Source organism: Haliotis cracherodii, unplaced genomic scaffold (assembly GCF_022045235.1).
Source record: "Haliotis cracherodii isolate W230 unplaced genomic scaffold, xgHalCrac1.p SCAF_17, whole genome shotgun sequence".
Classification (NCBI taxonomy): Eukaryota; Metazoa; Mollusca; class Gastropoda; order Lepetellida; family Haliotidae; genus Haliotis; species Haliotis cracherodii.
The window spans coordinates 16,656,581-16,681,405 of NW_027266272.1; the positions used below are offsets into that span (position 1 = coordinate 16,656,581).

At 41.4% G+C, this 24,825-nt stretch overlaps 2 long non-coding RNA genes across 2 annotated transcripts; both read left to right on the forward strand.

Moving 5' to 3' along the window:
* The first annotated feature begins 274 nt into the window (after window positions 1-274).
* Window positions 275-8,082, forward strand: LOC139464448 (uncharacterized). Its single transcript, XR_011653108.1, has 4 exons — window positions 275-349; window positions 1,844-1,935; window positions 6,230-6,295; window positions 7,896-8,082. It is a non-coding gene; the product is annotated as an uncharacterized lncRNA (long non-coding RNA).
* Window positions 8,083-9,128: 1,046 nt separating this feature from the next.
* LOC139464449 (uncharacterized) lies at window positions 9,129-22,198 on the forward strand. Its single transcript, XR_011653110.1, has 5 exons — window positions 9,129-9,159; window positions 9,309-9,392; window positions 13,141-13,232; window positions 16,431-16,496; window positions 21,939-22,198. It is a non-coding gene; the product is annotated as an uncharacterized lncRNA (long non-coding RNA).
* The last annotated feature ends 2,627 nt before the right edge of the window (window positions 22,199-24,825 follow it).

A 24,825-nucleotide genomic window follows, 5' to 3' on the forward strand; every position in this document is an offset into this window, starting at 1 on the left:
GGATGGTAAACTTAAAGAAAGGACACGCATGCTTAGAATTGTATCCGTCATAATCTCATTGATTGAGAACCCAGTTTACTGTTGCATGGGTCTATGGGCAGTTCTCTTAGCTTCTATTAGTACAGGGTAATTATCTGACGTCTTTGGTTGGCATTGGCTAGTATTAATCTCCTGGGGGTCAATACGTCGCCCCACGCATTGTCATATTCTTATAGTTCTTTGTGTGATGTCGATATGGTATTGACGTAAGCTTTTATATTTATAGTAAACATCTGTTGGTTCATGCATGTATAAAGCCTCGCTGTCCAACTTTGATATTTCTTGATTGGCCTGACTTCGCTGCTTCTCTGTAAGTACTTAGATTCCAAGGAGAATCATGTTATTACTACCACATACACAAAGGTGATCACGTTAATTGGCACTGGTGTTCCTTATTCCCTTTTAGTGAAACAATGTGGTGGATGACTATTGTTTCCGTCAAACATGTCAGATTACACGTGAGTTGATATTGGGGTTCACGTCGCCTTCAAGATTATACCATTTGTGTGTGTGTGTGTGTGTGTGTGTGTGTGTGTGTGTGTGTGTGTGTGTGTGTGTGTGTGTGTGTGTGTGTGTGTGTGTGTGTGTGTGTGTGTGTGTGTGTGTGTGTGTGTGTGTGTGTGTGTGTGTGTGTGTGTGTGTGTGTGTGTGTGTGTGTGTGTGTGTGTGTGTGTGTGTGTCTGAGGGATGCGGCTGCGTATACAAAAGTGCTGGTTTTATAGTTTAATACCCTACTCAGTAAGCTGAGTACGAGCCGTGAGTCCTTGGTTTAGCCCTTTATTAAAAATAAATCACATCACCCACCGTCTCACGCACAATATCACCCAATACATCACCCAACACATCACTCTACACATCACCCCCCAACATCACACAACACATCACAACACATTTAATATCACCCTTCACAGCACCTACCACCTCACACAACACATCAAACAACACATCACACATCACATCAACCTACACACCACACATCACCCAACACTTCACACCACACATCACCCAACACTTCACACAACACATCACACAACACAAACACAGTACATCACAGAGTACATAACCCTACACATCACACATTAGAGTACACAACACATCGCGCAACACTCCCCACATCACACAACACATAACAGAACACAACACAGAACACAACACAGCACACAACACAACACAGCACGTAACACAGCACACAGTTAACAACATATCACAGTAAACAACATATCACAGAAAACAACATATCACAGAACACAACACAGCACACAGTTAACAACATATCACAGAACACAACATATCACAGAACACAACATATCACAGAACACAACACAGCACAGCACACAACACAGCACAGCACGCAGCAAACAACATACCACAGCACACAACACATCACACGAAACACCCCACATCACACAATACATCACACAACACGCCCCACATCACACAACATATCACACTGCACATCACGCAACACAGCACACAACACATCACACAACACATCACACGAAACACCCCACATCACACAATACATAACACCACACACCCCACATCACACAACATATCACACTGCACATCACGCAACACAGCACTCTACACAACACCACATCACATCACACAACATATCACACAGCACAGCATACATAACACCACACACCACACACCACACATCACTCAACATATCACACTGCACATCACGCAACACAGCACTCTACACAACACACATCACATCACACATCTTCAACGACACGATCTACTTACAGGGGTACTTTATTTCGGACAACGGATGTTTTTCACTCTTTGATCGTTGCAGATACGGAATGGCGATGAAGGATGTGTTGGTGGTGGTGGTAGTGGTGCTGTTGGTGACATCAGTGGCGTGGTCTGCATCTCTGTCTCTGAGAGGTAAGTATAAGTATAATACATTCCCAGGCACATACCTATCTAACGATTCATACGGACAGGTAAACTATCTAACGATTCATACGGACAGGTAAACTATCTAACGATTCATACGGACAGGTAAACTATCTAACGATTCATACAGACAGGTAAACTATCTAACGATTCATACGGACAGGTAAACTATCTAACGATTCATACGGACAGGTAAACTATCTAACGATTCATACGGACAGGTAAACTATCTAACGATTCATACGGACAGGTAAACTATCTAACGATTCATACGGACAGGTAAACTATCTAACGATTCATACAGACAGGTAAACTATCTAACGATTCAAACGGACAGGTAAACTATCTAACGTTTCATACGGACAGGTAAACTATCTAACGATTCAAACGGACAGGTAAACTATCTAACGATTCATACGGACAGGTAAACTATCTAACGATTCATACGGACAGGTAAACTATCTAACGATTCATACGGACAGGTAAACTATCTAACGATTCATACGGACAGGTAAACTATCTAACGATTCATACGGAGAGGTAAACTATCTAACGATTCATACAGACAGGTAAACTATCTAACGATTCATACGGACAGGTAAACTATCTAACGATTCATACGGACAGGTAGACTATCTAACGATTCATACGGACAGGTAAACTATCTAACGATTCATACGGAGAGGTAAACTATCTAACGATTCATACGGACAGGTAAACTATCTAACGATTCAAACGGACAGGTAAACTATCTAACGATTCATACGGACAGGTAAACTATCTAACGATTCATACGGACAGGTAAACTATCTAACGATTCATACGGACAGGTAAACTATCTAACGATTCATACGGACAGGTAAACTATCTAACGATTCATACGGACAGGTAAACTATCTAACGATTCAAACGGACAGGTAAACTATCTAACGATTCATACGGACAGGTAAACTATCTAACGATTCATACGGACAGGTAAACTATCTAACGATTCATACGGACAGGTAAACTATCTAACGATTCATACGGACAGGTAAACTATCTAACGATTCATACGGACAGGTAAATATTCACAGAGGAAAACGTCACGGTGATATACAACAAAACAAAGAGAATAATTACCGCCGTGGATAGAACAGGGACGCTATGGTCATATAATTTCGTCTACGGTAAACAAACCATTTAATCGACTTAGAATTGATTAAGTATCTAACTAACTCTTCTGACAAACTCTAAATGTATTTTGATATTAAAAAGTACAGAACATTGAAAAAATCTCAAGAAGTCGGCGTGAGTTCTTGAGACGGATGGTGAGTTGGGGGCGTCCCGTATTTCCCTGTAATACGGGATCTGGCGAGGGAGACTTGCCGCCAGTCTATGTAACCCAACTCTCCCCTGGGTTCACGCTTACTGGCACTTCTTTGTGGCTCCCGGCACACGGCACATAGGAGCCTTCCCCCACTCGAACAGGGAGAGGTTCTACTACACCAAATCAGAACTGGTTGTGACAGAGCGGTTTTCGTAGCCTTCAGTGCAGATCAAGAGACATCTGCAGGCTGTGATTGGATGATATTGTGTAAGATTTTTATTTCTTTTAAATGTACATCCATCCAGCAATTAAAACTGCCCATATTTTTCAATATTTGGTGCTGACTTTTTTAACAAGATGACTTGTGCTTTATGTGAGCACAGATATTTTCAAGTAGGCGACATTTGGTGCGGAACTGGGGTTGCTGTGTTCAGCTTCCTGTACTCGGAAAAGGAGCTGACTAACCTAGCCAAAATTTGTGTTTTTATTGCAGCTTTAAGGCCAGACTGTGCATATATGTAAATGTAATGGCTGTTGAATGCCTAGTTATTTTTAAAAAATATATACGGTACTATAGAAGTCTATGGGAAAACATTTGGTTGTGTGTAACCACGAGCAGCGGTCGTGACATATACAAACACGTCATATCACACGAGGAGGTTCAGAGGTTCCCACAATCACAGTCAGAGTGTGGCCACCTTGTGCATCGACACAGGCCAGACAGGTTCGCCTCAATGTGACCACAAAACGTTGAAGAAGACGGGAGTAATGACATTCTATATCTGAGGAAGGATCAACCAGGGATCCCCTGACGTCATTGGAGGACGTCGCAAACGTCGTTCCATTTCACCCAGACACATCCCACTGGTGACAGATCATGGGGTCGTGTAGGCCAGGGTAACACATTGCCATTGATCTGAGTCAGACACCGCTGTGCAACTCCAGCAACACATGTCATCGTGATGCAATGAGTGAGTTGGGTTTGACGCCGCTTTTAACAGTATTCCGGTTATATCACGGCGTGTCAGCTTAATGTGGGAGGAAGCCCGAAGTGATGCAAGTCTAAGACGTTTACCACTTCGGTGAAACCCACGAGCACGGATATGGTGCTTTATTTGGTTTGTTTTTGTTGTTTTACGCCGCACTCAGCTATATGACGGCGGTCTGTAAATAATCGAGTCTGGACCAGACAATCCAGTAATTGATATCATGAGCATCGATCAACGCCATTGGGATCGATGACATGCTTCAACCAAGTCAGCGAGCCTGACCCTCGATCCCGTTAGTCGCTTCTTACAAGCATAGTCGCCTTTTTCGGCAAGCACGGGTTCCTGAAGACCTTAACGGTTCGTCAATAAGTGTAAATGTGGATACTGCATGGACGTACAACGTCCCACTGAGAGGTACCAGGTTCAAGCGTTCCTATTGCTCATTTTAACTCTGACACCTCGACGCTCTAACACTCCGACACTCCAGCACTCTAAAACTCTAACGCTTCGACTCTCTAAAACTCCGACTCTCTTTCACTTACACGCTCTAACACTCCAAAACTCCATCACTCTAAAAATCCAACGATTCTCTGACATTCCATCACTCCATCGCTATAACACTCCATAACCCTGACTCTCTGACACTCAAACACTCCAACATTACTACTGCTTCTGATATTACTAGTATTACTATTGCTATTACTATAACTACTAATATTAATACTACTATTGCTATTGCTGCTACTTCTGATATTCCGACCATTACTACTACTACTACTACTACTACTACTACTACTACTACTACTACTACTACTACTACCACTGCTGCTGTCATAAGTGTTATCATTACTGCAACTACTGCAGCTGTTACTTTTATTTCACCTGTTACTACTGCTGTTATCACTACTACTACTTTTATTGCTACTGTTGCTACTACTACTTCTACTACCACTACTACTACTACTACTTCTACAACCACTACTACTACTACTACTACTGCTACTACCCCTGCTACTACTACTACTTCTACTACTACTTCTTCTACCACTACTACAACTACCACTACTACCACCACCACTACTACTACTACTACTACTACCACTACCACTACTACTTCTACTACTACTTCTACTACCACTACTACTTCTACTACTACTTCTACTACTACTACCACTACTTCAACTACTACTACTACTGCTTCTACTACTACTACGACTACGACCACTACTACTACTACTTCTACTACCACTATTACTACTACTACTACTTCTACTACTACTACCACTACTCCTACTACTTCTACTACTACTACTACAACTACTACGACTACTACGACTACTACTACTACTACTTCTACTACTACTACTATTACTACTACGACTACTACTACTACTACGACTACTACCACTACTACTACTACTACTACTACTACTTCTACTACTACTACCACTACTACTACTACTACTACTACTACTACCACTACTACTACGTAAAACCATACTCACTCACTCTTTTACCACCACTACTACTACTACTACTACTACTACTACGACTACTTTTACTACTACTACTACTATTACTACTACAGGTACCACTACCACTACTCCTACTACTACTGCTGCTGCTACTACTGCTGCTATTGCTGCAACTAATACAACTATCACCACTACTACTACTACAACTACTACTATTACTACTGCTGCTCTTGCTATTTCTACTACTGTATGTACGTCTACTGCAACTACAACCACTACTACAACTTCCTGTTATTACCATTACTGCTACTACTGCATGTACGTCTGCTGCAACTACCACTGCAACTACTACTATTGCTGCTGCTGCTGCAGCAACTACTACTGTTATTGCAATTATAGTTAGTACTCCTACCTCTGTGGTTGTTTTGCTCCTATTACTACTTGTTGTAGTTCCAGTAACGCCATTGCTAAACGCGTCTTAAAACCATATCAACTCCTTTTTGTTCAAGCACTACAACGTTGTGTGCCCAGATGTAACACAGGAGATCAATGTGTCAATGGAGTATGCATGGGAGGTAAGAACATGTTTGATTTCACACACAGTACCCATACAGAGAATCGTACAAGGACCTCCGACGCCGTGATGACTCCTTTCCGAAATATTATTTGCAACTAATACATAAGAGTGAGTGAGTGAGTGAGGTTTTACGCCGCTTTTAGCAATATTCCAGCAATATCACGGCGGGGGACACCAGAAAAGGGCTTCACACATTGTACCCATGTCGGGAATCGAACCCGGGTCTTCGGCGTGACGAGCTAACGCTTTAACCACTAGGCTACCCGACCGCCCTAAATACATAAGACCATAAAGTCAACATTGAAGTTGGCATGATCAATAGATACTTCTATTATTTCGATTGAATATATTTGGAAATGATGTGTGCATATCTCTCTATCTCTCCTATGTTCCCTTCCTTCCTTCTATTCTCTTACGCCCATTGCTCTAGCGACGTGGTTAGTAACGGCAGATTATAGAATCGTGTTTTTTCTGTATATAGATATAAAACAAATATAATAAACATATGCATCTAGGTCCAAAGTATCAACTATATGTATATAAATATTAAACAAATTCATTAAATATATGCATCTAGGTGCAAAGTATCAACTATATGTATGTAAATATAAAGCAAAATTATTAAATATAAGCATCTTGCACTAAGGTATCAACTATCTGTATGTAAATATAGCACACATATAGTTAATATATGCATCTAGGACCAAAGTGTCAACTATCTGTCTGTAAATATAAACAAATATATTAAATATATGTCTCTTGGACCAGAAAATAGCAACAGTTATGTTATTTTTATGAAAATATAAAAAGATTGCTGTAAACAATATGCATCTAGGACCAAAGTATCAACTATCTATATAGAAATATAGAATAAATTTGTTAAATATATGCATCTAAGAGCAAAGTATCAACTTTCTGTATATATGTGATATATATATATTTCCTGTTTCTAGGAGGACCTCAGTATCAACTATCTGTATTTAAATATACAACACATTTATCAAACATATGCATACTGGGGCGGTCGGGTAGCCTAGTGCTTAAAGCGTTCGGTCGTCACGCCGAAGACCCGGGTTCGATTCCCGACATGGGTACAAAGTGTGAAGCCCATTTCTGGTGTCCCCCGCCGTGATATTGCTGGAATATTGCTAAAAGCGGCGTAAAACCATACTCACCCACTCACTCCCATAGCATACTGGTATAACTATGTTTAGCAAGAAAAGGGTAATCACCAGGCTTCTTGCCATCGCCAATACTTCATGGGTTTACCTAGACAATACTTCATGGGTTTACCTAGACAATACTTCATGGGTTTACCTAGACAATACTTCATGGGTTTACCTAGACAATACTTCATGGGTTTACCTTTTAGACAGATGGGGGAACGTAGTGTATGCAATACCTGTGAAGTAGTGACGAGGGATACGTGCTAGATCTGTGGTAAATATATGAAGCCCATTCGTGGTGTCTCCCGCCGTCCATTGGCTGGGACGTGGCCACTACAGCTGCATGAAACACAAGTCAGTTACTACCTTGTTTAATACTTTGTACAGAGTTCAACAAAATCAAATCCATTCAACAATATATTAATGTCATAGGTCAGACGGATGGGTGTTGCAACCACGGCGGTCCCCCGGGAAAGCGCTAATGGGCATCCCTTACAACAAAAGCAATACAAGCAGCAGCAGTAACTGCATCAACGACAGTGACGACAGCAACAACAACCAATCTTGTGAAGACCCTGTTGGCCCAGCGAGTCTGCCCTGTTGATTTCTGCCAGTAATAAATGTGCTCCATATACTCAATCCTTTGTTGGCGTTGAAACGACAGGTCATCTGATTTAGATGTATTGGTAACAAAACGACCAACGCGTGAGGCCTGTGCTGCCCGCGAAGATCTGGGGTAGAATAAGTCTTCAGCAACACATGCTTGTCCTGAGAGGCGACTATACCTGTCGTAAGAGGTGACTGACAGGATCGGGTGGTCAGGCTGCCTGAGTTGGATGATTGATGCATGTCATCGTATCCCAATTTCGTAGACCGATGCTCATGATGTCCATCACTGGATTGTCTGGTCCAGACTCGGTTATTTACAGACCGCCGTCATATAGCTGGAATATTGCTGAGTTCGGATTTAAACCAAAAAACAAGAAGAAGAAAACATATGAATGTTGAGAGATTAAAACTCTCTACTATAATGTAGTTTCTGTCACTTGTGAAAATGTTCACCTCGACATCAAGACACACATTGTCTCAATCTGTTAGATTTGATACACAGGCAATGCAACGACAATAAGTTTCGTAACTAAAATCGACAAAAATCTTTTCCATAATCATAGGAAATCTCTGCTAACAGCAGAGTCGATTGTACGATTCCAACTATAACATGAGCATGTGTTTATGAATCAATATCAAATTGTGATGATAACAAGTGTTCGCTAAAAGGAGGGCATATCCGTCCGATGTGTCATAAAAACATCAATTCAACAATAAATTCAAAGGCAAGAAGTTACGAATGTTGGAATTTTAAGTCAACTATGACCTTTGACCTTTGACCTTTATATGACATTGACCTTTGTATGACCTAGACCTTCATGGCAAGGTGAAACCAGTCATAATGGACCTAATTTAGCCCACAGTGTGACAATATATATATATTGTGATTGAAAATAGGTTTGGAAGCGCAATTTCCATATTGATGTGGACGTCAATGTGACAGACGTAGATGGCAAACACATGCGTCATCACATACGTGGATACTTATAGCTAAACAGGACGAAAGGATACCCACGTGTAAAAGTTTCTGGAGAACCCAATTTATTGCTTCTTGGATCTATGAGCAGTTCTCTTAGCTTAATATAAGGTAATTGACTGACGTCCGTGGTTGGCATTGGCTAGTGTTAGTCTCGAAGGTTTCACGTCGCCCGAAGCCTTTCCATATAGTCATAGCCTTTCCTAATAGTTCTTTGTGTGATGTGGATGTGGTATTGACGTAAGCTTTTATATTCACAGTAAACATCTGTTGGTTCATGCAAGTATAAAGCCTCGCTGTCTAACTTTGATATTTCTTGATTGGCCTGACTTCGCTGCTTCTCTGTAAGTACTTAGATTCCAAGGAGAATCATGTTCCTACTACCATATACACAAAGATGATCACGTAAAACAAGTACACCTTTGGTTTTGGTCTTTTTTTTAAATAACGCGATTGTTGATTGTTGTCTGCGTCAACGAATTACAAGTCATGTAAGATTAGAGGTGAGATGAGGTTATAGTTGTTGAGCGTCGCGTTCAAAAATATTGCACATATATATCGACATGCATGCTCGTGAGTGTGTGGCTACTTGTACTTGTCCGGACTAAAGCATAGTGCTATCTCACTGAGATGACAAGCTGAAGTTAAACATGGACACCCCACTGTATACTGACTCCGAGCCGACCAGTCCTGGTTTTATATATATCTCCTTAATGCCGAGCACCAGGCAGGGTAAGAACAAGCACCATCTTGTAACTTCTTTTGGCATGACGCCACCGGGGATCGAACCCCGGACGTTCCGCTCCAAGGACGCACGCTCTACCACGGAGAGTTTGTAAAATTCTGACCGAAGGTATATATTTCATATGTCGCAAAAGATACTTAATAATTCCGCCGGACTTTTTAACATGTTTTGAATCTTAACCATGACAACCGCAACACTGAACGAACTATATTTTGCACTGATATGTCCTTTTAAATACTGTAGATTGTAACATAGCTTTGCTTAATTACATGATCACAGTGGTACGAGATATGGATTTAGTCTTAGACTTTCAGTCACATTTCTATTTTCGCTTCGACAGCTGGTCTACGGAGTCCCACTTTTATAGATGATGTGCTATGGAACAAGCAAAAACCGTTTTTAATTTTTCAGAGAAATTTAATTGCAAATTGACAATGTAGTGACCAAATATGAATTAATTGTTTTTATGAAAAAAGTTAATTGTATCGTATAATGTTTCAAAAGTAGAGAAGAAGTCACAGAATACCCGAATTTTTCATATGACTGTAGTTAATCAGTCAGCAAGTGACACATCACACAGAAAATCACCAAAAGCATCACACATCACATCACCCGACACATTACACACAGCACATCATCCAATACATCACACATCTCACAATACATCAAACAACTTATCATCAAAAACATCACACATCTCACAATACATCACACAACACATCACACAACACATCACGCTGCACATCATCCAAAACATCACAAATGTCACAATACATCAAACAACGCAACACACAGCACATCATCAAATACATCACACATCTCACAATACATCACACAACACATCACACAGCACATCATCAAATACATCACACATCTCACAATACATCACACAACACATCACAAAACACATCTAGGGATAAATCACACAACACATCACACACAACATCTAGGGATAAATCACACAACAGATCATCAAACGCATCACACAACACATCATCAAATACATAACAACTCTCACAATACATCACCCAACACATCCCCCAAAACATCACACAACACATCTCACAACACATCACACAACACATCTCACAATACATCACCCAACACATCTCACAACACATCACACAACACATCACACAACAGATCATACAAAGCATCACCCAATACATCACACGACACAACACATCACACAACACAACACATCACACAACGCATCACACAACGTATCATCAAATACATAACACTCTCACAATACATCACACAACACATGACCGAAAACATCACACAACACATCACACTACACATCATCAAATTCATAACACATCGCACAATACATCACACAACACATCACACAACACATCACATAACACATCACACAACACAATGCAGAGCACACCACACAACACATCACCCTATACATCATTAAATATATACAACATCTCACAATACATCACACACAACATCGCACATCATCAAATTCATAACACATCGCACAATACATCACACAACACATCACTCTACACATCATCAAATACATCACACACGACAAAACACATCACACAACGCATCACACAACGTATCATCAAATACATAACACTCTCACAATACATCACACAACACATCACCAACTGCATCACACAACACATCACACAACACATCACCAACTGCATCACACAACACATCACACAACACATCCCCAACTGCATCACACAACACATCACACAACACATCCCCAACTGCATCACACAACACATCACACAACACATCCCCAACTGCATCACACAACACATCACACAACACATCCCCAACTGCATCACCAACTGCATCAGACAACACATCACACAACACATCACACAACACATCACCAACTGCATCACACAACACATCACACAACACATCACACAACACATCACCAACTGCATCACACAACACATCACACAACACATCACCAACTGCATCACACAACACATCACACAACACATCACACAACACATCACCAACTGCATCACACAACACATCACACAATACATCACACAACACATCACACAGCACATCATCAAATACATCACACATCTCACAATACATCACACAACACATCTAGGGATAAATCACACAACACATCACACACAACATCTAGGGATAAATCACACAACAGATCATCAAACGCATCACACAACACATCATCAAATACATAACAACTCTCACAATACATCACCCAACACATCCCCCAAAACATCACACAACACATCTCACAACACATCACACAACACATCTCACAATACATCACCCAACACATCTCACAACACATCACACAACACATCACACAACAGATCATACAAAGCATCACCCTATACATCACACGACACAACACATCACACAACACAACACATCACACAACGCATCACACAACGTATCATCAAATACATAACACTCTCACAATACATCACACAACACATGACCGAAAACATCACACAACACATCACACTACACATCATCAAATTCATAACACATGGCACAATACATCACACAACACATCACACAACACATCACATAACACATCACACAACACAATGCAGAGCACACCACACAACACATCACCCTATACATCATTAAATATATACAACATCTCACAATACATCACACACAACATCGCACATCATCAAATTCATAACACATCGCACAATACATCACACAACACATCACTCTACACATCATCAAATACATCACACACGACAAAACACATCACACAACGCATCACACAACGTATCATCAAATACATAACACTCTCACAATACATCACACAACACATCACCAACTGCATCACACAACACATCACACAACACATCACCAACTGCATCACACAACACATCACACAACACATCCCCAACTGCATCACACAACACATCACACAACACATCCCCAACTGCATCACACAACACATCACACAACACATCCCCAACTGCATCACCAACTGCATCAGACAACACATCACACAACACATCACACAACACATCACCAACTGCATCACACAACACATCACACAACACATCACACAACACATCACCAACTGCATCACACAACACATCACACAACACATCACCAACTGCATCACACAACACATCACACAACACATCACACAACACATCACCAACTGCATCACACAACACATCACACAACACATCACACAACACATCAAACAACACATCACCAACTGCATCACACAGCATATCCTCAAGGGCATCAATCCAGGACGATGACCAGTCGACTCCTAAACCTGCATGTACAGTTATCAACTTGGTTTCTCTGGAGTCTTTGTCACGGATAATGGATTTCTTTGACCGTTGCAGATACCGATTGACGATGAAGGATGTGTCGGTGGTGGTGGTAGTGGTGCTGTTGGTTACATCAGTGGCATGGTCTGCATCTTTGTCTGAAAGCGGTAAGTGTTTTATATGATACGTACTGAGAAGAAGGACAGACAGGCTCACACGGTTCCATATTTACAAACCAAAGTCATTGTGTCATTACAAAACAAAGAGAATCGATGCAAATGATTTACAACGGTGGATAGAATTTTTAGTGAGTGAGTGAGTATGGTTTTACGCCGCATTTAGCAATATTCAGGCAATGTCACGGCGGGGGACACCAGAAATGGGCTTCATGCATTGTACCCATGATGGGGAATCAAACCCGGGTCTTCAGCGTGACGGGCGAACGCTTTCAACACTAGGCTAACTCACCGCACCATAGAATGTCTGAAGGTACCGAGCACCAGTTCATTAGAAGAGCGGTTCTGAAATGTTCCAGTATAAGTTGTAGCAGGATCGCGAGGGGTACATTGGGTTTTATGCTTCCCGCGGTAGTTTAGGCAACAACAATTTTTTCTGACTGACATGTTTTATTAGTGCATTGTAAAAGAATTCAAACAAATTCAAAGTTGATAGAAAGCAGCTGTTCGTTTGAGCTGAGGTTAGCTTGCACTATGTCACGTGACTTCCACTGACTCGGAAACAAGCGTGCGGCATTTTGCTTTGATGCGGCGTATAGGGGATTTATTCTGCCTCTCAAAAATCCCCGTGCAGCCTGACTTGCTCGTGGCGGGGTATTCCCCCGCTGAGAAATTAATTCTCTCCATGCCATGTCACACGAGAGTTCATACAGTCAGTTTTGTTTGTTTTTGTTTGTTGTTTAACGCTGCACTCAGCTATATTTCAGCTATATGACGGCGGTCTGCAAATAATCGAGTCTGGACTAGACAATCCAGTGATTGCCATCATGAACATCGATCCACGCAATTGGGATCAATGACATGCAGTAACCAAGTCAGCGAGCCTGACCACCCCACCCCGTTAGTCGCCTTTTACGACAAGCATAGTCGACTTTTACTAGTAGTAGTCTTAGCAGCAATAGTGCTAGTAGTGGCAGAAGTAGTAGTAGTAGTAGTAGTAGTAGTAGTAGTAGTAGTAGTAGTAGTAGTAGTAGAAATAAGAAGTAGTAGTAGTAGTAGTAGTAGTAGTAGTAGTAGTAGTTTCAGCAGTAGCAGTAGCAGTAGAAGAAAAAGTAACCTAAGACTCAAAAGAAACTTTATCACACAGTTGATTCTATCATATATATGTTTGATGTTCAGATAAAAATATCTTAAGTTAGCAATATTATATCCAAACAGTGAGTGAGTGAGTATGGTTTACGGCGTTTTTAGCAATATTCCAGCAATATCACGGCGGGGGACACCAGAAACGGGCTTCACATATTGTACCCATATCGGAAATCGATCCCGAGTCTTCGGCGTGACGAGCGAACGCTTTAACCACTAGGCTACACGACCGCCCCTTATCCAAAAAAAACCCTGGAGCAATACTTCCACGTGGTTTTATTTATTAAAACATAATTTGAGTTAAAGCGTTTGAAAGTTTTCAAAAAACATTTTCGAAAAACTCACAACTGTTGATGGGTATCTTAAACGTCTTATGTTTGAAAATCAAAATTACCCAGCCATAGATTACATTTCAGAACCTGTCGAAGGAATGAGGGATGGTTAAATAGCCATTATCAAATGTGATAACACTTCATTCCTTTACATAACAAACAAACACTTTCTTTTGCCCCTCAGTTTAGTAATAGTACTAGTATTGTTGACGTGATAGAGTATCTTGAAATCAAGTTACAGGTAATACATGTATACTCAAAGACAAAAGTTACTAACAAAGGCTTAACATGAAATACTTTATTTGAATCTGGGAAAGTGTTTACGAAAAAGCACGAAGAAACACAACCCATCAAATGTCGCTGTCGTGCTTTTTTTCAAGAATTGAGGAATATTCAGGAGGAATTGCTGCAAACGTTCTCTATAAAAGTCCAGATAAATAATTCCATACCTGTGCCACTCTAAACAATCTTCTGAAGCGGGGGCGGTCGGGTAGCCTAGTGGTTAAAGCGTTCGCTCGTCACGCCGAAGACCCGGGTTCGATTCCCGACATGGGTACAATGTGTGAAGCCCATTTCTGGTGTCCCCCGCCGTGATATTCACTCACTCACTCACTCACTTCTGAAGCGCAGAGTTGAGAAAGTCACCTATTTGGATCTTTTGATGAGATTTCACATGAGAGCTAAAATGACAGATGGAGCGCTACCCTGTTCTCCACAGCGTGACGTCGCACGTCAAGTTAGCGTCCACCTTGACACCATATGCCACGCACGGCGACGTCATGAGCAGAACCACCTCGACGGAGTTGTGGCCGCCCATCCGATCACTTTGGAGGTGGTTGCGTTATGATCGGGGCTGTAATAAAAGTTCTGATAAACAATCCCATACAGCTAGATGTATTGATGAGTGCGGGCTAAACACCGAACAAATACTACGACTACCACTACTACTACTGCTGTTACTACTGTAAGTACCACTTAATACTACTAATTTTACTAATACTACTGATAGTGGGGGCACGGGTGGCCCAGTCGTCTAAGGCGCCGAGATTCGCTGTGCAGAGTTGCGTCCCTTGGGAACGCCAGAAACCTATGATCGTGGGTTCGAATCCCGGTTCGCCCCGATCATGTTTCTAGGTTTGTCAGCATCATACCCGTGCTCGTGGGTTTCACCGAAGTGGTAAACGTCTGAGACCTGCATCACTACGGGCTTTCCTCCCACATTAAGCTGACACGCCGTGATATAACTGGAATACTGTTAAAAGCTGCGTTAAACCCAACTCACCCATTGCATCACGATGACATGTGTTGCTGGAGTTGTGCAGCGGTGTCTGACTCAGATCAATGGTAATGTGTTACCCTGGCCTACACGACCCCATGATCTGTCACCAGTGGGATGTGTCTGGGGTGAAATTGAACGACGTTTGCGACGTCCTCCAATGACGTCAGGGGAACCCTGGTTTATCCTTCCTCAGATATAGAATGTCATTACTCCCGTCTTCTTCAACGTTTGGTGGTCACATTGAGGCGAACCTGTCAGGCCTGCATCAATGCACAAGGGGTTAATCCCAACTCACTCACTACTGATAGTACTTCTACTGCTGCTGCTATTACTACTCGCGCTTCTTCTACTAGTAGTAGTTCCTGTAGTACACCTTTCTAAAACAATTATCCGCCGCTTTCTGTTTGAGTTCTATCACTTTGTCCTTTCCAGCTGAAGAGCAATGTTCACCACCATGTGATGCAGGAGAGGAATGCGTCAGGGGAGTGTGTCAAGCAGGTAGGAAAATGACAGGTTTCACACATTGTACCAATATACACGTTTGACTCCAAATGAGAACGATGAATTTATATTTTTTTATTTTAAGACCCATGACGGATGAAGTTCTTTAAGAAACTATCATGTAATTTTGTATAGAAATGTGAACATGGAACGTGTGTGTGTGTGTGGGGGGGGGGGGGGGGGGGGTCGTGGAAGGCACAGCGCAAGCACGCATGCACTGCACGTTCTGTGGTAGGGGAAATGACAGAGCGTTAGAGGGGCCGTCTCATGATAATTTCAGTCGCATTCTGACTCGCTCATGCCATAGATCTCGTCGTCGGAACTGCTGGTGCCTGAACCGACTGCCACTATTATAAGTTGGACTGTTGCTGGCCGTAGTCCATCTCGTGACCAATAACGTGACTCTATCTCGTCAACGACTGTGGCCACACAACGCCTCCATGTTTCTACTGTTACCCGACCAAGAGATTTCTTTACGAGTTGTTCAACGTCTCGTAATTTGAACGTTGTGTTCGATCGTCCAACGTCACCCTTGACGATGCCCCATACCAACTCGATTGGATTCTGGTCGCAGTGATAAGGTGGCAGTCGTAAGACAGCGTGACCCTGACCCTTGATGTAACTGTCAACTTTATACACGGGGTCAGGTTTCATAGTTTTGATTTCATAGAGCTGTGGTTTCGTCACTCGAGAAGGAAAGGTAATGTTCCTCCGTTGCAGCCAAGTAACCATGTCTCCTTTACGGTTATTAGAGGTTGGAGTCTTGTTTTCTGGATCCTGCACACTATGATACGGTGCATTGTCCATGATAATGAGAGACTTTGTAGGCAAAGCAGGGACTAATTTATCTTTCCTCCACTCCAGAAATACATTGCCGTTCATTTCTGTGTGGTAGTCCCTGTTGTCTTTGGCCTTGGCTCTAAAGACGAGGTCACAGTCTGGGAGAAAACCCTGACTAGCAGAACCAGCATGGAAAACTATGAGTCTTTCACCCTTTCCCATTGGTAACTTTCTACCAGGCTCCTTACAGTCACCACTGAGTACCCACTGACTGCTGGCTGTGTGTCTCATCTAAGAAGACGGGCTCATATCCTACTTCACGTTTCTTCTTGATGGTACGAAGGTAATGATTTCGGAGACGAACAATGTCAGACCGTTCACACAACACAGCCCTGTTTTCTCCAGTTATCTTTTTGTATTTGTAACCAAATGTATACAACAGCTGCCATAGTTTGTACCTTGTAACACGTAAATCATGGTCAGTTTCAAGATGTTTCTTCAAAATTCTTAGGGACGGGTACTTATTTTCTGAGTGCAGTTTAACAATTGCACGTCTGACTTGATCCCTCTGAAAACTGTCTAATTTATCAACCTTGCGTGGTTTTGACATGTTCCCTACCTCCTTGGCCTGACTATTTGTATATCGTCGACTAACAACATTTTTAAGTTTATGAGGGGACATACCAAGAGCTTTTGAAGCTCGTTTCAAGAATTTATTAATTGCATAAAAAGGCTTTGCTCTTTCTGCTTCACCTCAAACGAAATCATACACATTCAACATCAACTGTTTAACATCTGCTGAGTAGCGCATCTTGTCACTGAATGAACACGGTCACTGTGTAGCACGTGCAGACCGTGCTTGCGCTGTTCCTTACACGGCTTGTCCCCCTACGTGTCATGTACACATTTCTATACAAAATTACATGATAGTTTCTTAAAGAACGCCATCCGTCATGGGTCTTAAAATTAAAAAAAAGAAGATTTTTTTGGGTACAGGGTATTCATGGTCAAGTACCGTATTGATGTTTCATACACTTTTCTGGATTTCGAGCTATTTTGCAATTCATCGTTCTCATTTGGAGTCAAACGCACTGTAGGTGAGGTGAAATGGGGTTTAACGTCGCGTCCAGAATTATTTCACTTATATAGCGACGTGCATGTACGTGTGTGTGTTTGTGTGGCTGCTTGTACTAGTCCGGGCTGATGCCGATTTATAGTGCTAGCTCACTGAGATACCATGCTGCAGTTTAACATGAATACCCCACTCAGACACAGTATACTGACTCCGAGCCGACCAGTCCTTGTTTTAGCCCCTTAATGTCGAGCGCCAGACAGGGTAACAACAAGTACCATCTATTAACGTCTTTTGGTATGACGCGGCCGGGGATCGAACCCCGGACCTTCCGCTCTCCAGGCAGACGCTCTACCGCTAGACCACGGACCATCGACATCGCGGGTTATCTGACAACAAATGAATCAGTTGATTGAAGTGCACTAGGAATGTTCCAGGTGACTGTATCGCAAAAGCAAAACTAAACAAAAACAAGATTTGAGTATTGTGGTGACTGCTCTGTGTCCGCTGACTGTGTGTGTGTGTGTGTGTGTGTGTGTGTGTGTGTGTGTGTGTGTGTGTGTGTGTTGCAATTTTATAAATATGTATTAATATGTGTATATATGTGTGCGTGTTCACATACACAAAGAAAAAAGTTACGCACACCCTAATATATTTCATTATTGTTTGGTCCCAATATTTGTAAGTCATGAATGATATACTTACGGGAAGAATCGAGATGATGTAATCAGTCACGCGTGACGAAAGCTCACGAGTCAGGCATGGCATGCCCCTGCCACCCTCGAGTATCCCTAAAAGCAGAATATCCAAACGTTAACATTGTTTTCTTAAGCTCGGTTTTAAACAGTTATTCAATGACACTGTGTGACCATGGCACGAAGGCGATTATCAAACACCACAAGATGGTAAATAATCGGCATGCATAACGCAGGAATGTCTTCTAATGCCATTGGTCTGAATTTGGGGTATCATCACACTGTCGTAAGCCGTTTAGTCGAGAAGCATGCTCAGACCGGTGATGTACAGGACCGTCCCAGATCCGGAAGACCTCCTGTGACGACACATCGCGATGACAGGGACCTTCTTTTAAACAAGTACTCGTCTGCAACAGCTGTGGTTGTCCAATCGTCGTTTCAGCACCAGAACCGTCAGGAACAGCGAACTGAGGGCTAGACGAGTCATAAAGCATCCCTTTTTGAGAGATCACCACAAAGCTGTTCGTTTAGCATGGTGCATTGCGTTGTTACTCATTTTGACATCCAACCTCTTGCTACTCGACCTCAGTACATGGATGACAATGCCAGGCCTCATCGTTCGCATGCAGTCGTGGATTACATGAGGGCCAAGGCAATATCGACTCTACCCTGGCCAGCAATAAGCCAAGATTTGAACCCCCTTGAACATGTTTGGGATATTCTGGGGCGGCGCATACAGGCATGAGATCCTCCTGTACACGATTTACTCCAATTGAAAGCAGCATTGCATCAGGAGTGGTTGTCATCAACCCTCCATCAACAGATCCAACGTCTGACTGGAGGCATGAGACGTAGGGTGGAATGCGTCAACCGGGTAGGTGGCGGTTATACCCGCTACTGATCATGTTAAGTCATGTCATGTTAAATAGAGACTTTAAGGAACATTTTCACATGAAACATCAAACGTAGCTCGTTTACTCTGAGATCCTAGCCTCTAGCCTATGCGCGAAACCATCAGTGCTACGGCTTGTACTGCGCAGCGAGCAGAAACACGTTCACTGCAGTCATCGTTGTCGCCTTTTTTTTCCCATGCAAAAGATATATTTCACAATACATATTTACATTCAAGTTTTTCTTAACAATGTTAACATAATAACTGAGATTTGTTGGTGCCCTAAAGCATGTCGTTGTCACTGTATTTGATGACTGTGGTCACGCTTTGTCTTTGTCCGAGAGAACAAAATGGCGCACATATTATATGGTCTCTGGTTTACTAAATCATGCAGCTCCATACTTGTTTTAGGGATTGTCTGAGGTCAAAAACAGTACCCGTGTTACCATGATGTTTTTGTCAGTAATTTTCAATCACAACTCACCAATATCTTCCTCATTTGTTGTCAATTTTTTGCTCTATCCGATGACATTGGTATCGCCCAACTCCTGTGGTCAGTCATGACATGCCATGATTTTTGCCATTTGGCATGGTTCAGAAATAGGAGTGTGCTTAACTTTATTCTTTGTATTCTTTCGCTGTGCAGAGTTGCGTCCCTTGAGAACGCCAGAAACTTATGATTGTGGGTTCGAATCCCGGTTCGCCCCGATTATGTTTCTAGGTTTGTCAGCACCATACCCGTGCTCGTGGGTTTCACCGAAGTGGTAAACGTCTGAGACCTGCATCACTTTGGGCTTTCCTCCCACATTAAGCTGACACACGCTGTGATATAAATGGAATACTGTTAAAAGCGGTGTTAAACCCAACTCGCTCACTCACACACCCTTCTTTCTTTGTTCTCTTACATATCCTTTTCGTGCTCATTACCTACTGGTCACGTGAGTTTGTGAGGGCAATGCATACAATCATGGCTCTTCTGTATGTACACAGTAAACAAATATATTAAATATATAAATCTAGGACCAAAGTGTCAATCAACAAGAATGATCAAAGATATTTATTGAACTAAATCAAAGTGTACAAGGGGTCAGTCACGCGTCAATTCGCGGTGCAGAGACGCGACACCGTCACGTCTTGCGATCGTCATTTGTTGTACAAATTGTGTGTATACCGCGATAGCAGAGTAACCTTCCTTTACATATTGGCCGCTCATTCGTGACCAACACGTGATGTGGGACAAGCCGAATACCGACTTGTGCCCCTCTCGTGGCCATTTTTGCGACTGGGTTCCGCCTTAACGCAAACGGGTATTTTGAAAGAATTGTCGACTCGCTGCGTAATCATTCACATATATTTCCGCCATGTCATATGTATTCCAGACGCTATTTAAACACATCGGGACTTACGGTATTTATACAGTATGGTTGAACATATTTAACTGTTTCTAGGGTATGTTTTTAGATGCAAGACATATGTGAAATCAAACATGCAAGAAACAAAACATATTCCTGAGGGATTCTTTGACTGAGGTACTTGAAGTCATACGCGCATTCTGATTGGTTTGTCGTATTTTCGCACATAACATTCAACAATAGGGTGACGAGTTTCTTCTAGGTTACGGAAAGGGGCAAGTGGTGACGAATGATTGGCCTCGCTGTTGACTGGATCGAAATAACTCCTAGTCATAAGGAAAAATAAATCTGCAGTCATCTGATTTTAGAATCTTGTAATACAGAAATAACGCTGTTGTCACCCGTAACACCAGGTTTCTTGCCATCACCAGTACTTCATGGGTTTATCTTTTTGACAGATGGAGGAACGTTGTGTATACTACAATAGAGTAGTGACGAGGGCTACTTTCTAGATCTGTTGTCCCCGGCTCCCCATGGCTGGAACATTGTCGCTACAGCTGCGTTAAACACAATTCAACAACAACAGTGTGTAACTGATTAATTTCTAAAAAAGAAATTGAATTTATTTATTTATTTATTTTATTTCAGATGGGAGAACTTGTTGCAACAATGGCGGTTTCCCTCCAGGAAGGCGCTAATTGTCATCCCTTACATGACAAGCAAGACATGCAATACAAGCAGCAGCAACGACAGCAGCAACGACAGCAGCAACGGCAGCAGCAACGACAGCAGCAATGACAGCAGCAACGGCAGCAGCAACGGCAGCAGCAACGGCAGCAAAAACAACACAATCTTGTGAAGAGCTTGTCGTGCGTCTGCCCTGCTGATATCTGTGTCAGCAATAAATGGGTTCAACATACTCAATCCTTTGTTCTTGTTTCGGGCTGGGCCAACTGAGATTATCAAAGATATTAATGTGCTCGGCAAACATACGGAGTCATATTTTCTGCTCCATATTTATTGAAAATAGATAACTGTTGAAAGCCGATTTATACATTCTTCAAAAAAAGACACGCAAGCATGTAATGAAAATGTTGATTTCCTGTATTCATTGAACATGCAGTACTGATGTGGTGTGTAACTAACAAATAAGGCGTGTAAATAATGGAGCGTGTAAACAACAAATAAGCCGAGTAACTAATGATGGGAGTTATTAACAAATAAGGCGTGAAATTAACTGGATGTGCAATTAAATAAAGCATGTAATTAATGAAGCGTGTAATTCACAAATAATGTATGTGGTGTGTAATTAGCAAATAAGGCGTTTAACTAATGGAGTATGTGATTCATAAATAAAGCGTGTAACTAATGGAGTGTGTGATCCACAAATAAGGCGTGGAACTAATAGAGAACGTAATTCACAAATCAAACATGTAACTAATGTAGTGTGTAATTAACAAATAAGGCGTGTAACTAATGGAGTGTGTGATTCACAAAAAAGGCGTGGAACTAATGAAGTGTGTAATTCACAAATAAGGCATGGAACTAATGGAGTGTGTTATTCACAAATAAGGCGTGGAACTAATGGAGCGTGTAATTCACAAATAAAGCGTGGAACTAATGGAACGTGTAATTCACAAATAAGGCGTGGAACTAATGGAACGTGTAATTCACAAATAAGGCGTGGAACTAAAGGAGTGTGTAATTCAGAAATAAAGCATGGAACTAATGGAGCGTGTAATTCACAAATAAGGCGTGCAACTAATGGAGAGTGTAATTCAGAAATAAGGCGTGGAACTAATGGAGCGTGTAATTCACAAAAAAGGCGTGGAACTAATGGAGCGTGTAATTCCCAAATTAGGCGTGGAACTAAAGGAGTGTGTAATTCAGAAATAAGGCGTGGAACTAATGGAGCGTGTAATTCACAAATAAAGCGTGGAATTAATGGAGCGTGTAATTCACAAATAAGGCGTGGAACAAATGGAGTGTGTAATTAACAAATAAAGCGTGGAACTAAAGGAGTGTGTAATTCACAAATAAGGCGTGGAACTAATGGAGCGTGTAATTCAGAAATAAGGCGTGGAACTAATGGAGTGTGTAATTAACAAATAAAGCGTGGAACTAAAGGGGTGTGTAATTCAGAAATACAGCATGGAACTAAAGGGATGTGTAATTAACAAATAAAGCGTGTAACTAATGGAGTGTGTAATTAACAAAAAAGCATGGAACTAAAGGGGTGTGTAATTCACAAATAAGGCGTGGAACTAAAGGGGTGTGTAAATCAGAAATAAAGCGTGTATCTATTAGAGTGTGTAATTCACAAAATAGGCGTGGAACTAATGGGATGTGAATTAATAAATAAAGCGTGTAACTAATGGAGTGTGTAATTAACAAATAAGGCATGGAACTAATGGAATTTGTAATTCACAAATAAGGCATGGAACTAATGGAATGTGTAATTAACAAATAAAGCGTGTAACTAATGGAGCGTGTAATTAACAAATATGGCATGGAACTAATTGGGTGTGTAATAAACAAATAAAGCGTGTAACTAATGGGGCTTGTAATAAACAAATAAGGCGTGTAACTGATGGAGCGTGTAAATCGCAAATAAAGCATTGAACTAAAGGAGTGTGTAATTCAGAAATTAGGCGTGGAGCTTACGGAGTGTGTGATTCACAAATAAAGCGTGTAACTAATGGAGACTGTAATTAACAAATAAAGCATTGAACTAATGGAGTGTGTAATTCAGAAATAAGGCGTGTAACTAATGGAGCGTGTACATCACAAATGAAGCATTGAACTAATGGAGTGTATAATTCAGAAATAAGGCGTGTAACTAATGGGATTTTTAATTCACATACAAGGTGTGTAACATGTGGGGTGTGTATCAAATATTGTTATTTGTATGCAACAATTGTGGTTTATTATGAATGGGCCGCTTATCAAATAGTGTGTGCAACAAATGTGTTTATTATGAATGGGTCGTGTATCAAATAGTGTGTGCAACAAATGTGGTTTATTATGAATGGGTCGTGTATCAAATGGTGTGTGCAACAAATGTGGTTTATTATGAATGGGTCGTGTATCAAATAGTGTGTGCAACAAATGTGGTCTATTAGTGAGTGAGTTTATGCTTTACGTCACATCGGCAATATTTCAGCCATATCTTGGTCTATTAGGAATGGGTCGTGTATCAAATAGTGTGTGCAACAAATGTGGTCTATTAGTGAGTGAGTTTATGCTTTACGTCACATCGGCAATATTTCAGCCATATCTTGGTCTATTAGGAATGGGTCGTGTATCAAATAGTGTGTGCAACAAATGTGGTTTATTAGGAATGAAAACACATGAGACTTGTACCACATGGGATGCGTAACGAATGAGATACAACCGAAGAATAATCTACTGAAATTATCAGATTAATTTAGATTAAACAGACATAAGTACTGCAATGAGAATATATCCCCAGTACAAATATGTTCTGTTTGCAAATCATGTGTGCAAACAAAATGTGTGCAATGCTAATATTCAT